The 16621-nt window shown below is 44.0% G+C and overlaps 1 protein-coding gene across 1 annotated transcript in view; it reads left to right on the forward strand.

The window, feature by feature from the left end:
- The first annotated feature begins 1386 nt into the window (after nucleotides 1–1386).
- RDX (radixin) overlaps nucleotides 1387–16621 on the forward strand; it is a 59327-nt gene continuing 44092 nt past the window's right edge. Inside the window, exon 1 of the mRNA XM_060234839.1 lies at nucleotides 1387–1627. The gene's annotated coding sequence lies outside the window, so the exon portion shown is untranslated. The remainder of the gene's footprint in view (nucleotides 1628–16621) is intronic.

Consider the following 16621-nt stretch of genomic DNA (forward strand, 5'->3'; position numbering starts at 1 on the left):
TAGAATGTGCATACACATGAAAGATTATAACAGAATTAAACATTGTCAGTCTTAAAGGTGCCACTGGAGTCAAACTTTGTCCTATTGCTTCAGACATCATGGCTACCTACCAGAAAATAATACAATTTACTTCCAAAAGGTTGTATTATGTGGACTGAGGATATGCTCCTTGTTAAAATAACTACATCTAAACACAAATCTGTTTAGCAGTTGTAATTGATCTCCACAAGTCTTTCTGGCCTGAAAGTGCAATTTACCCAAGAGTGCAATTTTAGCAGCAATTTTCTGAGAGTACGGTAAGTCCTGCTGAATAACATGGGACTTACTTCTGAGTAGGCCTGTTTGCCCATAGTGGTAAGGGGAAAGCAGTCTGCATATGCTCAAAATCACATTAATCATTGCAAGGATTAATATGGATACTTAATTAATAGTGACACTTTATTCAAATGAATGTCTAGATTTTGGTTTTAAGAACTGTACAGAGGGATTGGCAACCAGATTTTACACATTACTGCTTGGAAGAAAGTCTCGCTGAGTTCTTTTAAGCATTCTCACATAAGTGGACATAGGAGTGAAGTCCAAAATGGTATGTTGCTCTTCATAGGGCAGAGCTTCACAACTGGAACCACTTACTATTTTGACACAGTTCAAGTCAATGATTGCATAGAATCTTTTTGACACATAACACCGGGGCACAAGGCGAATGTGAAAAACTAGGCACACGTGAAAATAATTGTATGAACGTGATGAAACAGACCGTCCTAGGAACTTTCAAGACACACCTTACTTAAAGTCCTATAATTTAAAAACGAGGCTGTAGGTGCCATCATGCACCCGCTCTGTCGGAGTCGGAGACATAGCGTTGAACGAGGCTCCCTCATCAGATCAGATCAATCCTAAAGAGACTTACACCTCGCTAAACCCATTGACTTTAATTGATTTAGGAAGGGCGTAACTGTTTACGGTTGCAGCGCAAAAGACCAATTAGCCACTTTTATACGGGTGTAAGTGCTATTTAAATCAGTAGGCAAAAACTGCAGAAGATGAGGTTAATCTGCATGCATATCTTGAGTCTTTAGTTGGGCATAAATCCTATTGCGTCAAGTGGAACTTACTCCCAAATTAGCTAGCGACAGTGCATACCGCAGAAGTTTCATCTGCAAGGGTCTTCCTGCCCACCCAGGCTTGTGCCTCTTTCTTCTATGCGGTAGTTTTCCCATAAAAAAAAAACAAAACCCACGTGACTCCAAGCTTCGTTCCGACACACCTCCTTGCCCCCAATCAAGTTAAGGGCAAGGCGCTTCAAACCTCCGGAACGCGCATGTTCGGGTCCTCAGCGCGCATGCCTGGTGAGATAACGGAGGCGCCAACAACTCTGATAGGGAGGAAAATCGAAACGGCCGCCGCCATATTGCCGACCTGTCAGCAGACGCGGCGGGATCACCAGCGAGCCTTCAGGGGAGGAGGAGAAGAGCGCCGACGCTTGGAGCGGCCCCGCAGCGCCTCCTGGCCGGCTGCGGGAGGGGGGCTGCGCGGGCGGGCCTCCCCTTTGGCCGAAGCAAACTCGGCTGTCGAGTGGAGAAAGCGGCGGCGACCGAGGAGACTTCGACGCCTCAGCCCTTGCCAGGTGAGGGGGAGAGGGAAGCTGGGTACGCGGTGGCTCCTTTTGCCCACCCCGGGAGGCTGCCAGGCCGCGGCTCGCCTCTTCCCAACGGTCGCAACGGAAAAGGCTCCCGCGCCAGGCGAAGAAGAGTTCTGGGGGAGGCTGTAGTTTGCCGAGGAGGGAAGCGGGTCTCTTGGCTTCGCCCTCCCCGCCTCTGCCTCTTCTCGCTCCCCCCCCCCGCCTCTGACAGTCGCGCGGCTTCTCCTCCCCCCCCCCTCTCCAGGTGCTGCTTTCCACGAGGGTGATTCCAGATCGCGAGCCAAGTTGGTTTGCAGTAGCGGCGTTAAACAGGAGTCTAGTGGCGCCTTTAGAAGAAAAGATAACAACTTGTTCCGTGCCTCTGTGGGACTTAGCTCTGACTGGGGGAAGCATATGGTGGAATTATTTGGAATTAACGCTTTTTGTTGTTGTGGGTGGCCTTGGAAGCCTGTGTTGTTATCCTTTTCTCCTTCCCCGCCGCTTTTCCTCTGTCCTCTTCCTCCCTCCTCCCGCGGGCTTTTCCTCCAGGTCTAGGAGGCAGAAAGGGCTTGCATTTATTGAGAATGGATGGTCCTCAAAGAACGTGCCTGCGGCACTCTGGCTTGCTCTTCTTCAAAGGAGAGTAAGAAGATAACAGATAAGAGCTGATGTGATGCCAGGTGTCAGACTAATAGGATCTAGGAGACAAGGGTTCAGATGTTACTGTGCCGTGAAACTTTTTGGGTCAACTTGAACCATGTTCACTTTAACTTCCTGCACAGAGTTGTTTGGGTAAACATTTGGGATGAGTATGCTGCTCTGAACTTTTTGGTGGGAGAGATGGGGTCGGTGGAAATTGTTAGGTCTTTTTCTGATGGAGCTGGTGTAACTCAGTGGCTGAGGCTGAACCACGATGTGGGAAGTCCTTGGTTAAAATTTAGCACCTCCCCCCCTTAAGGTGTAAGCCACACTGAGCACCCAGCTACCCCTAGTCTGCACTTAATGAGCCATTAATGATGGAGGAAGGCTAAGGTAGGGTATGACCCAGTGTGGGAAAAGTGCTCTAGTCTCTGGATATAGGACACAGTTTGTTAAAAAATGGGACCACCCTCTGCTATCCATCCATTCCTACATTTCATTGACGCTAAAGGGGTCCTCTCAGGCTATTCTCCTGTGCACATTTGCTTGTCAGTTATAGCCAGTAGTGTGGGGGATTTCTGCCTAGGAAGTGTATAGCTTGATTTGGAAGTAAATTCCACTGTACGTACATAGTTAGGGAAAGGATATAGGACTGTTATCCTAACACGTATACAGGGATTACATTCTGTCAAACTCTGTAAGAACTACAGTTTACAACAGCACTATAGATTAGAAGTTCAATAGCTAATCCATATACAAAGGAACCTCCTCAGGTAAGCTCCTCCATTAGCATGTCACAGCCCAGGAAGCTCCTACAAGTTAATAACTCAGCCCTGCCCCCGCCTGCCTGAGTAGTATAAATTACCTGTCTGCCAACTTCTCAATTTGACCCAGAGAGAACTCCAGTTTTCTGGGTTATATCTCTGAGAATGCCAGTCACAGCTACTGGCAAAACGTCAGGTCTCACAATGCCAAGACCACGGCCACACAGCCCAGAAAATCTACAACAACCAATCTGTAAGAACTGTTTTTTAAGTAAACATGTATAAACATGGAAACTTACATGCCAGTTCTAAGCATGGAATTATGTGAGGACTAACTTCAAAGTTAATTCCATTGAGCATCTTCCTGGACAGTAAATAAAATAGTTAAATTTTATCTCTTTTCATATGAAGTCTAATTAAGGGATGTTAATACTGTAAGGTTGGGGACAGGGCAGATGGGGTGAAGGGCTGAACCAAAAACTCTGGACTTGGCACAACTGCTTCTTATAAATGGGGACAACTACATTGTCAACACATTTCTGGTATCAGCAGCTGCCAAAAATCTACCAGTCTTGTAGTTTTCACAATCCCTGCAATGGGGGGCGGCGGGGGGGTGGGTGGGAGAGGATTGTCCAGAGAAGCTGCCAGCAACTGATGGAAACATCAACTGCCTGTATTATGGGGTCAGAAGTTGCTTTCTAGGCTCTCTGTGATTATCATTGTTGCTCTAGTCCTTCTGTTCAGTGTCTGGGGTTTGTGTGTGAAATTTGGATAGTGGAAGAAGGTTCTTGAGGTTGAATTCCACCTTATGGTAGCATGTAGACTGGAAGAATGCCAAGTATTACCATAGAAGTGACCTGTATTCTGGGGTTTTTTTTGGGTGTGTGGGGGGGTTGCTTTTGCAGAATTGAACATGCATAGAATTTTAGTCCCCAATGTGCTTGTGAACTTGTACGCTAGTCATGTTTTCATGATGAAAACACCAGAGTGGACAAATAAGAAATGACCTCATATACAGCAGTGCCAAAGAATCTGATGTCTGTTGCTGAAACGAGTCCACATTTTAGTGTGTGTTTACATTGATTTACATGAGCATAATAGCTCTATTGTAAATTATTTGGATCAATACTGTATGCAAGTCTTAAGAGTGATAAGCTTCTGAGGGATGCAGTCATAAATACAGTTATAAGTGAGTCTTGTTGAATACAATAGGACTTATTTTGTAGACATAAGAATGGGTCGTGAGTAAATTTAAAAATTAAGGTTTTAAAACTAAGAGTTTAAGTCTAGAATCCTTTATTTTCAATGAGAAAACTCAGCTGTTGCCATCCCTGGCGAGCAAGGTTCAAGCAAGAAATAGAGGCCAAACCCATTTCTCCATTGCTTCCCCTCCCCCAAATGATTTGTAGAGATTTGGAAGTTCCATTTAGCTATCCAGGCTAATAGCTATTGATAGACCTATCCTCCATGCGTTTGTCTAATCCCCTTTTAAAGCTATCACCATATCTTGTGGCTATGGATTCGATAAGCTAATTATGTGTAGTGTGAAAAAGTACTTCCTTTGTCCTGAATGTACTCCTAATCAATTTCAGTAAGTGGCATGGAGTTCTAGTATTATGAAGCAGGGGGAGGGGATATTTTCCTCCACTCAGTTCATAATTTTATGTATGTTTCATACTTATTCCCCGTTTCAGTTGCTTCTCTTTGAATCTAAAACTCTTCAAACATTTTAGCCTTTTCTCTCAGAGGGAAGAGGCTCCAGTATCTTAATTGTTTTATATACTTCTTTCTGTTTGCTTTCTGATGCTATGATTGCCAATTGTAGTGGCCCATTTTGAAAAGGCTGTTTTTAAGTTCAATCCTCTTCCTAATTCTAAAAGTTCATTTTCCCCCAACTGTCATTTTTTTTTTTAGTACAAAAACCTGTTTCAGTGGTTTCAGAATTTCCAGAGAACACTGCTATTGGAAGCTTCATGTCTTGGCTGTGACAGTAGTGTTACAGTTATAAAGTATGTTGACCAGGGAAAAGACATTAAGTTGTCAGTAGGAATTTGGGGACCTCAGATAGTTGATTGCTTGTAATTTTTAGCAATATTAAGAGTTGCAAGAAAGTAGAGAGGCTTTTAATTCATATGGATGTAAAAAGTGTAATATTTTATAGCTATATTTGCACACTACTTTCAACATGAAGTGTCTGCATGTTTGTACCGCACAGATCGGCATTGCCTAACCCCCCCCCCCCCCCCCCGTCTAGTCAGATTGGCAGTGACTATTTTGACTTTGCAGCATTTGTATGGCCAGTTGAAGGTCCTTGCAAATAAAGGGTTGATGCTTTGAGCCAGCTTGTCTCTACTTAATGGACCTGAAAACTGGTGCCTAGTGAGTACTCTAACCTGAGAACCCACAGCCAAAGGGAGATATTACACTGGAGGTCTTATTACATTAAGACCTCTGAGCCCAGATAGACTACTCTGGAAGTAATCTAATCTATCTGGGAGCAGGGATCTTAATGGAAAATCCATTCTGTATTTTCTTTGCAGCTTTGCAAGCCCAGCAGAGCTTCCTGCTGAAGCAGGCAAAGACAAAGCAGAAGGAGCTGGGAATTTCTTCAAAGGATGGGGGTGGGTGGGGGAAGAATGAGCCATAGACCTGATTAAAGCTTTGGGTGGGGTTGGTGTGGCCTGCAGGCTGTAAGTTTGATACCCCTGGCTTAAATGAACATTTAGGCTTATAAAATACCATTTTTTAAAAAAAGGTTGCCATCCAGAATTATTATAAGAATCTGGTAGTAGTCAGCTTCAACCTAAACCTCCAGCTGACAAAACATTATCAAAGATTTCAGGTTTTCACAGCTGGCAATATCATTAGGGTTTGTAGAATCTTTCGGGATCAAGTGCCGTGTTCTACTGGAGAAAGTTTTCCTTCCAGATGTTTCGTTCTCAGCTGCGGAGAACATCCTCAGTGGCGTTGCAGCCGGAGCAGGCGCTCAGACCTTCTTGGCTGCTGTGCATTGAGTCACAGCAACCAAGAAGGTCTGAGCGCCTGCTCCGGCTGCAACGCCACTGAGGATGTTCTCCGCAGCTGAGAACGAAACGTCTGGAAGGAAAACTTTCTCCAGTAGAACACGGCACTTGATCCCGAAAGATTCTACAAACCCTAATGACAAAACATTGTTTCCTTGCTCAACTGTAACAATTTGACATGCTATTTGCCTTTAAGACCTCTTGCAGTTTGGGGCCTTTCCCATCTTGTATCCCAGCGTAATGTGAGCCCAAAGGAGCAAAGTCACCACATTAGGCATGAAAGCACCAATTGTGATGATCAAATGGCTTGTTAATTACTGATTAAAACACATTAAAGTGAAACTGAAAACTGAATTCTGCTATAATTTTGTTTTTTCCTCCCCACCCCTTCACCTGTGCAAATAGCCCTGAGTGAAGGGTGGACACAAATTACCTTTTCTACTGAGAATTTAATTCAAATCTTTTAGGGAGCATGTGAAAGCACATTCATTAAAAAGAGCATCTTTGGGGAGGAAATCGTACCATAGCTTGTCTGAAGTGTTTGTGTTCCATGTTTACTGGGGGGCGGGTGTTGTGACCCCTAGCTTAAAGGTGTGGACTTCCTTATCCCTACTTAGATTATTCAGGACTGTGGTCTACTACTGTGTATAGTTTGCTGTGGGTTGGATCCTGTTGTGTAATTTTGTGTAATTTGGTCTGTCAAATTAACATTTGTCTGCTTCAGTTCTGTTTTTAGACCTAGTTGGTTCTTCAGCTAGAAGTCTATGTTGGAGCAAGAATCTACATAAACCCAGTCTGACAGCCACAGTATGACAGCTGGTGATCTAGCTGCCAGGCTAGGTCACAGTGACCTGATCAGCAGACCGGCTTGAGCCGGCAGAAGCCAAGTGATGCAATCTGCTGAGTCAGCATGGCCAGGATTGGCTGCTTGGACTATATATGATCTGTGTGTGCATCACACAGGTCTCTCCCTGTGAGATGGTGGTTAGGCGAAGCACTTTGTCCGTGGAGGTGATATTGTATAGACTGCACAAGAGAGCACTTGTTGTGTATATATGTTAATACACCTTTTGGCACTAGTTGCACGTGTCTGCCTGATTTTCTTTCCTGAAGCCCTGTGTCGGGCAAGTCATCTCCCTCACTCTGCTACTCCCGCTCCGACAGGGTTATGGGCCCAGGGCGGTTCCGCTGCGCGGAGGAGAGAGTTGAGAGTTGAGCTGACTGTGAGTTTGGAAAGAGCCGGAGGCGAGGAACGCCGGTGAAGGACACAGAAGCACCACCGTTCTCTGTTTGAGAGCCAGAGGGACGTCGGCAGCCAGCCGTGAGGAGGAGTCGGCACGATGGCTCAGCAACAGCTTGGAGTAGCCGTTGAGAAGCTCACCTCAGCCAACTACGCGGTGTGGAGCCTGAGAATGCAACACTACCTCAAGCGTGAAGGGCAATGGCTGTTCGTGAGTAACCCCCCTGCTGACTTATCTCCTGCCGAGACTGTGTTATCGGATAAGGCACTGGCCAACATAGTGCTATCTATAGGAGATGACCAGCTGGTTTATGTGCGAGGGAAGGACACTCCCAAGGCTGCCTGGGACGCGTTGAGTGCGGTGCATGTTAGCACCACTGCTGGTTCCCTCATGGCCTTGACAAGGAGGATGTTCCGCACCGTTATGCCGGCTGGAGGGTGTGTGAAAGATCACATCAAACGGCTAACGGACTGTTTCGTTGAGCTGGAGGCAAGAGGCAAGACTGTAGCTCCAGACGACAGAGTGTACATTTTGCTGTCGTCGTTGCCACCTGAGTACACTCCCCTGATAACTTCTCTGGAGACGGTGGACGTAGCGACCCTGACCATGGAATACGTCTGTGCCCACCTGCTTGACTTCCAAGAGAGAATTGCGGCCGTGAGCTGTCCGGGGGTGTCGGCCGGGCAGCGTGCTGTTATCGGTGTGTCCGGGAAGACAGCCAAGAATGAGCCAGCTTTTGCTGCTGGCAGGCGTCCGAAGGTGGAGGAAGTGGAGCCGACTGCGTTTGCAGTCCGTCGCTGCTATGGATGCGGGTCGTCGCAGCACCTGCTCCGAGCTTGCCCTGAGAGGGAGAAGAGGCGGGGGCGTGTGCGGCGAGAGCGGAGGACCGCCAGCCCGTGTGAGGAAGCAACCCGGCTGGTCACGTCTGCAGTAGAGAGCACAGGGTCTGCTTGGATTTTAGACTCCGGGGCAACGAGCCATCTCTGCTGCGAGAAGGAGTTGTTGAAAAACATTGACAGTCCTGAGCATAAGTATGTGAGATTGGCTGATGGGACCACTGCCAATTCTGTTTGCTCAGGCAATGTGGAATTTCCTGCACTGAAATGTATGTTGCAAAATGTGTTGTATGTACCCTCACTGCAGTCTAACCTGTTGAGTGTTAGCACACTGTTTGACCAGGGATACCAGGTGAGATTTGAGAAAACCTGCTGCAAAATCCTGGGAGGTGGGGGAAAGTTGCTTGTGACAGGAAAGAGGGAAGGTAAACTGTATGTGGTCCAGAGTGATTGTGCCCAGGTGGCTCAGGTGTCGAATGAGCCTGTGCACAATAATTGTATACATTTGCTCCATAGGAGACTTGGGCACTGCGGATTTAGGGCGTTAAAGAAAACCCTGGAGCTTGTGCCTAGTTTGAAAGTAAATCCTTGCAAATGTTACTTGGATTGCCAGGTCTGCAAGAAGACCAAAAGCAAGGCGTGTGCTGTTGCTAAAGAAAGCTCAAGGGAAAGCACACGAGCCCTGGAACTAGTCCATTTAGACGTTATTGGCCCATTGCCAAAGAGTCTGTCGGGGAGGAGATACTGCTTGGTGGCCACCGACGACCACACGAGGTACGCGTGGGTTTTCACCATGGTGCATAAGTCTGAGGTGTATAAGACATTCACCAAGTGGGTCAAAGCAGTGGAGAGACAATTAGGGGTTAATCTCCTGGCTGTACAAACCGACAGAGGGGGGGAATTCTTATCTAACCAGATGAAACGTTGGCTGGAGAACAAGGGCATCGCCCACCGTCTGACGAACCCAGCAACGCCCCAAGAACATGGGCTATCCGAGCGAACAGGCGCCGTGTTACAAACATTAATGCACAGCATGCTCGAGGATGCAAAGCTGCCAATTCGTTATTGGGCGGAAGCGATGCATTGCTCGGCATACGTACATAATAGGGTTTGGTGTAAGCCTGTAAATGATTTGCCTTATAAGCGGCTATATAACCACTGCCCAGATTTGAGCTTTCTGAGGGTATTTGGAACCCAAGCCTGGGTGAATATTCCTCTGAAACATAGAAGGAAAGGAGGTGACCGGGCAGTGAGCCTAACCTTTCTGGGCTACCAGCCAGAAACCAAATCATATCGCTTTTGTGATAAGCGGGCGAAGCTAACCTTTAGTAGGTCCGCTGGATTTAGTGAGTCCAGCTGGGCAAGATTGCACTCTACGGAAAGAGACCTGGGAATGCTGCCAAGTACTGATAAGAATGTTGGAGCGCAGCCCAGAAGCCCAGCCCAGGAGGTGGCACCCAGTGGGGCTGGAGAAGGTGAGCCGAATCCTGGCACAGGGCCACGGGTGTCGGCTAGAGCCACAAAAGGCATCCCTCCTGCTAGATACGGGTTCCCAAGTGCAAACCAAGTCAGCACCCCTGAACCTGAAACATACGAGGAGGTGCTGAAGCTAGATAGTAAAGAAAGGCTAGCATGGTTTGCCGCAATGCAGAAGGAATATGATTCCTTGCTGAAAAACAGAGTGTTTACTGAGGTGCTAAGGCCGGGCAACCGGAACATTATCTCCTGTAGGTGGACCTACCGGTTAAAGAAAGACGCAAATGGAGCCGTGCAACGAAAGGCCAGGTTAGTGGCCAGAGGGTTCAGCCAAAGGAAGGGATTGGATTATCAGCAAGTGTTTGCCCCCACTTTAAAAGCTGAAACCCTCAGGGCAGCATTGTGTAAGGCTGGAAGTACGGGGCAACAAGCCCATCACTTTGACTTCGAGACAGCCTATTTGAACTCCCCCTTAGACCAGGAGCTGTTTATGGAACAAATCCCCGGTTTTGATGGTGGGAGTGGTGTGTTAAAACTGAACAAAGCCTTGTATGGTTTGAAACAAGCCGGACACGCATGGTACAAGTGTTTGAAGTCAGCATTAATGAAAGTAGGATTCAACCAGCATCTGGCAGACCCTTGCATGTTTAGCAGGGTGGTGGGAGAGTCCAGAATGATAGTCCTCATCTTTGTGGACGATCTGATTGTCTTAGTGGACTCCAACCAACAATTAGCATGGTTTCAAGAAACAGCCAGTAAGCTGTTCACTATCAAGCACCTGGGGCCAGTGAGCTACTACCTAGGGGTGGAAATAGCGAGGAGGGCCGATGGTTGTTTTGAACTGTCCCAGAGCAACAAAGTGAGAGCGCTGCTAGCTCAGTATGGTATGAACGAAGCTAGCAGTGTGCAAACACCCATGACCACAGGTTATAGCAAGGAACCTGAAGGTGAGATATTCAAGAATGTACCATTATACCAGTCCCTGATCGGGTCCTTATTGCACCTAGCGTGCTGGACCAGGCCAGATATCAGCTATGCGGTACATATATTGTGCCAGAAAAATGCTGAACCCCACCACAAAGATTGGGTGGCGGCTAAAAGAGTACTACGTTACCTCAGCGGCACAATAGAACGTAAGCTATCCCTCAGAGTAGGAGAAAAACCTGAACTACGCGCCTATGCTGACGCAAGCTGGGGGGACCGGCCCAAGGCAAAATCAACCACAGGAATTGGAATATTTCTGGGAGATGCCCTAGTAGTATGGAAAGCCACCAAGCAGACCCTGGTGGCATGTAGCACGTGTGAGGCAGAGTACGGTGCCATAAACGAATGTGTACTTAACCTAGAGTGGGCAGTACAACTGATGAGGGACTTTAGCATACCTGTAAATTTGCCAGTTTCAGTATATACTGACAACTCAGCAGCCAAAGAACTGACGGAGAACCAAGCTGCTCGAGGGAAAAGCAAGCATATACTTATCAGGTACCAAAATGTGAAGGAAGCAGCGGCTAAAAACCTCATAAAAATAATAAAGTGTACATCGGATGAGAATGCCGCTGATATATTCACGAAATGTTTAACTGCAAGTGAACATGAAAACTGTGTAAAGTGTTTGGGTATACTGGGTTTAAATAGATTAGGAGGTGTGTTGGAGCAAGAATCTACATAAACCCAGTCTGACAGCCACAGTATGACAGCTGGTGATCTAGCTGCCAGGCTAGGTCACAGTGACCTGATCAGCAGACCGGCTTGAGCCGGCAGAAGCCAAGTGATGCAATCTGCTGAGTCAGCATGGCCAGGATTGGCTGCTTGGACTATATATGATCTGTGTGTGCATCACACAGGTCTCTCCCTGTGAGATGGTGGTTAGGCGAAGCACTTTGTCCGTGGAGGTGATATTGTATAGACTGCACAAGAGAGCACTTGTTGTGTATATATGTTAATACACCTTTTGGCACTAGTTGCACGTGTCTGCCTGATTTTCTTTCCTGAAGCCCTGTGTCGGGCAAGTCATCTCCCTCACTCTGCTACTCCCGCTCCGACAGTCTAATCCTATTTCATAGTTTATTAAATTTCCTATCTTGTTGATCATGTTTACTCACCCTGTAATCCATCTTGTCCAAGTAAAAAAGGCACACTGTAAATAACATAAATAACATACAGAGCTTGAATTTGTAAATGCTGACTATAGCGTTTTATGGCAGACATTGCAACTTCAGACTGCAGGCTTAAAAACAAGTTGCTAGTGTTGATGTTAAATCATACAGATTTGTGTAGCCATACCTGTGCACAAATGTGGTATGCAATACTTCCTTAGAGTACCAAGAAACTTTCTCTTAGGTCATAGTGGATCAGTTCTGCTTTCATTTAGTATATTTTTTGAGGTGAGGATAAGTAGTTCTTTCAACCATGATGTTGGAAGTTCTTTAATTGTGCTGTTAGTGTGAAAAGCATTGCATATATCCTGTTTATAGATAGCATTTGCTTTGAACAGAATCTTATTAATTTATTCGTAAGTGAATATTCTTAGGATCACAGCATAAATTGTTGTCCTTTTTTCATAGAACATCTGAGTTGAAGAGTTGTAAGTGCAGCTTTGTTTCTGTGAAATTTCAAAATTCTACAAAGGTGCTTGGTGGTGCATTTAGGAGGCAAATTAATTTCACTTCTAGCTTATATTTGTGCCTGTGTAGCTTAACTACATGTATAAACGTTACTTAATTACTTAGCTTTAATTCTGGATTCTGTATTTTCTCTTAAAACATACTTACATTGTAGGTAGTAGACACAAACTTACAACTAAGTGTATTTGTCTTACTGAATATGGGCAATTTATTTAATGTTCTTTTTGGAATTTATACTGTATTGGTCACAGAATTGGATTCAGAAAAAACAACAGAAGACCTTGTACAAATCCTGATACATTCCTCTTCAGTATATGCAGTTTGCCATTCATGTTTGTTTCAAAGGGGTGGGAGATACTACACCTGATTTCTGTTCTGATAATAAAATGTTGCCTTACAGTTACTCTGTGATCATTCATAGTCACTTGAAGAGTCTGTTAGAGTCTTAGACTTACCTTCCTTCAAGTAAAACATTTTACTGTAATATGCCAGTCCTTTTTGTGTCAGTGAATAAAACGAAATGATTTAATTATCCCACAAAATTGCCACTGCAGTGCCTTGCTTTTGAAAGCTGGAAATTTCTGATAGTACAAAATTCTTGTTGCATTTAACTTGCCACAGTAGTGGGGTGGCAGAGCATCCATGTCATTACATGGTTGTCTGCTTTGCTTGACAGTGAGCTTCTGGTTCCAACTCAGTGCTGGTGAAAATTGTGTATGTAACCATCAGTTCCCTAGAGCTTGCATATCTTGGTGCATTGCCTCTCATATGAACCCCCTCAAACTGTGTTAGATCTGGGAATCCCTAATCTAGTTTTTCAGCTGGATAGTTCAATTCTTCAGACTAGTGACATAATGTCATACTTTTGGCTTGACCTGTGATGTACTTCCCAAAAGACTGGCTGTCATGTTTTCTGTAGAGATGAGAGTGATACTTGTGTTTGCTATGATGTCAATGATGAATTATGAACAAAAAGTGTTTAGCTTGGTTGGGCAAGACCACATAGTAATTATGAACTTTGGTAAGCTGCCTTTGTTTATATACTCTAGCTCTGCCTTCATGGTGGTTTAGTAATGGTTTACATACTTTTTCCTTGCAGAAATGTAAATGAAATTTCCAGCTGAAGTAATGTACATATTGGATTCACTGTCATAGTTTTCCATGTATTCAAAATATTATCCTGCTTGCTAAGTGAGTACTTGGATGGTAGAACCAAATTTTTATCTCTTTGGCTGTTTTTTAGTCTGAAATATCTTTTACATGTCTAATTATGACTAAACTGTACTAATTATTGTTTTGTTGCTAGAAACCCTTTTGTTGTTTGCAGCAGCTGATATTTTAATTTGGAGGTGACTTCCTGTGGATTAGACTTTTTCCCCTCTTAGAGCACCACTGCTGAAAGATACAAAAGTGCTGTTTGAATTTGTGTCTAAGCAGTTACTGTACAGGACAGCTCTTGTTAAATGTCAAGGGTTTGATTTATATTTGGATCCACATGGTGATGGTTAACTTTAAGAAGTATATGTTTCTGATAAAAGGAAATAGATGTAATTCTGTCTTTGCATGTCTTTTATGGGGACCCCCAAATTGAGAGTGTGTTGTTTCATTACTGTAACACAGTTGGACACCTAGTGGAAAATTATATTCTGGATAGCTATAAATAGTTCAGCATCTGCTTGGAATAAGAAAAGTGTTTCAGGGTTCTGTCCTGTCTTCTGTAGTATTAGAATACTTTCATTAGTGCTTTGAGAGGAGTAGAAATTGCAGTTCTGAAGTCTGTATGTGATACATTTTATTATGTCTGCCTTAAAGGACAGGTTTCTAGTTCAAAATTAAATAGTCTGGAAAATTGTGTAGAAATAAATGAAACAATTTTAATGTATTTTTAAATCTTTATCATAACATGAAAATTTATAATGAAACAACTCATCAGGTGTTTTTCTTCCAAAAATTAATACAGGGAATAAAAGTTATTTGTCATCTCATATCGTAGTTTAAGCTCCAAATATATTACTGTACCTCACTGGCTAGATGTTGAACATATGAAGCTGCCTTATAATGAATCAGACCCTCGGTCCATCAAAGTCAGTATTGTCTTCTCAGACTGGCAGCGGTTTCTAGTCTGTTATTTGTGGTTTCCATCAGTCTTCTCACTTGGGTTAGCCATAGCTTTGGCAGAGGTTGTCCTTGAAAGGGGAGCTGCTATGAGAGCCCCCTCAGCCCTACCCACCTCACAGGGTGTCTGTTGTGGCGGGAGAAGATACAGGAGATTGTAAGCTGCTCTGAGTCCCTGATTCAGGGAGAAGGGAGGGGTATAAATTTGCAATTCTTCTTCTTCACCTCCCCTTCCCTGTACATGCTTAAGAGGGTTTGGAGGAGAGGTAGTGATTTCTTTCCTTTGTTCTTAATTTTGGAGCTGGGAGACAACAGGAATCCCTCCCACATGTGAGAAGACTCCTGCTGTTTCTTTTCTTGCCTTCTTCAACCAGCAGTGCTTATTAGAACTCTGGCATCTGTGTTCCTGGGCATCCTTTTTGCCCCAGAGCTAGTAAGCACTTGGTTATGGGAAACTGATAAGTGGGTTTACAGAAACCTGATCCTAACTTCAGTCTACCTATTATCTCATATCTCATAATTTAAATAATCATTCTAGAGTATTTTGTATGTACAGCTTGCCCCCCTTTTGATACCTCACATACACATTCTAGCAGCAATTATGTTGAACAACACTGTCTTCCTTGAATTTAAAGCTGGCTCCTTCTAGCTGCTGGACAGAAAATCTTTGACAACATCTAGTGGTTGTCATTAGTTTGTTGCAGTTATGCCATTTCCTGTGTGAGGGGAATGCCACAATACCACATCATTCCAATAGTGATAGAACACAACTGATATATATATATTTATTCATCTCATGGAGGTTCTTCTTCAAAGACTTATGCTGTTGCACAGGTGGCATTGTGGGTCTGATGCACTTGCTGTGGCTTAATTTTGGTAACAATTCATGTAGTGGGCCTCCTGAACTTGCATTCAGGCTGCAGGATATACCTCATAACTATGCTGGTGCCTGATACATCAAATTATGGACTCTTATTTGATGAATAATTAACAAAGTGCATTGCAGATGTATAGTCCCAAATTTCTAAATATCAGAGACCATTTGAAGAATAGCTCTGTAAGTAAACCTGTATTTTTTTTGTTCCTGTGTGGTCTTGCGTTCCTTTTTTCTGCAGGAATTTTGCCTCATCCCCCATTTTTTCTTCAGCACTGATATTAACACTAACTATGACTAGTGTTAAAAACTAGAGCTTGAAACAAGCTTTACATTCTTATTACAAACTCTCATTTAACACTGACTGTGAATGATTAATATTAGTTGCAGACATGCTTTGTTGCGAAGACTGAAAAGGGTAGAAAAGGCATAATGTATGGTCAAAGGGTCTGGAAATGTTATGGCTGTACTGTGCCATACAGACTTTTTAGTTAATAAATTGATCTGAAAATACCACATTTGTATCACCCTACACAATTGTGTTCTGTTCAGTCCTGCATAAATAAAAATCAGTATTTTTTTGGGTGGATGACTTTTCAGTCTCTTTTGTTGACAGAGTCTAACACTGTTAACAAAGTCAGTTTATGGTTCTGTACTCCGTTAAACTAGCTTTCTGAATGAGAAGCCTTGATAGTCTGCTTTATAATTTATTGTACAGCAATGCAAGAGAGAATAGCTGAGAAGGAACAAGGAGAAAAAAGGCACAGCCCCCCATGACAGGTACTCCTATAACTAATGGTTAAAGATTTAATCACACTATAAGCATATGAAACACAAAAATTCCAAGGTTCATTCGTATAGAGACATTTAGAAAAATTATGCAGTAATTCACAGAACATCCAGTAAGTGGAACAGGTAATATGTCAGAAAGTTCTTAACAGTTCATAAGAGAATCCATAGATGCTTCTTTCTATCCACAGAAAGACACATCCTGTTCCTGAAGAGGATTCTACTCTGGACAAAGTTCACACTCCAGGCATACAGCCATGCAGTTTAACAAGTATTTCCAGAATATCTAGGACCCCGTTTTTGCAGAAAACGTGATTCAAGCTATACTCTTGAAGAGAAATTTCTCACTGTTCACCACTTCACTCTTCAAGGTTCTAAGCATGGAAGAGTGAGAAATTTCTCCTTAAAGAGTATAGTTTGAATAAGCCTTCTGTGAAAATGGGGTCCTAGATATTCTGGAAATACTCATTAAGCTGCATGGCTGTATGCCTGGAGTACAAATTTTGTCCGGAGTGGAATCCTCTTAGGGATTGGAACAGAATGTGTCTTTCTGTGAATAGAGAAAAGCATCTTTGGATTCTATTATGGACTGTTAAAGACTTTCTGACATATTACCTGT

Source organism: Heteronotia binoei, chromosome 3 (assembly GCF_032191835.1).
Source record: "Heteronotia binoei isolate CCM8104 ecotype False Entrance Well chromosome 3, APGP_CSIRO_Hbin_v1, whole genome shotgun sequence".
Classification (NCBI taxonomy): domain Eukaryota; kingdom Metazoa; phylum Chordata; class Lepidosauria; order Squamata; family Gekkonidae; genus Heteronotia; species Heteronotia binoei.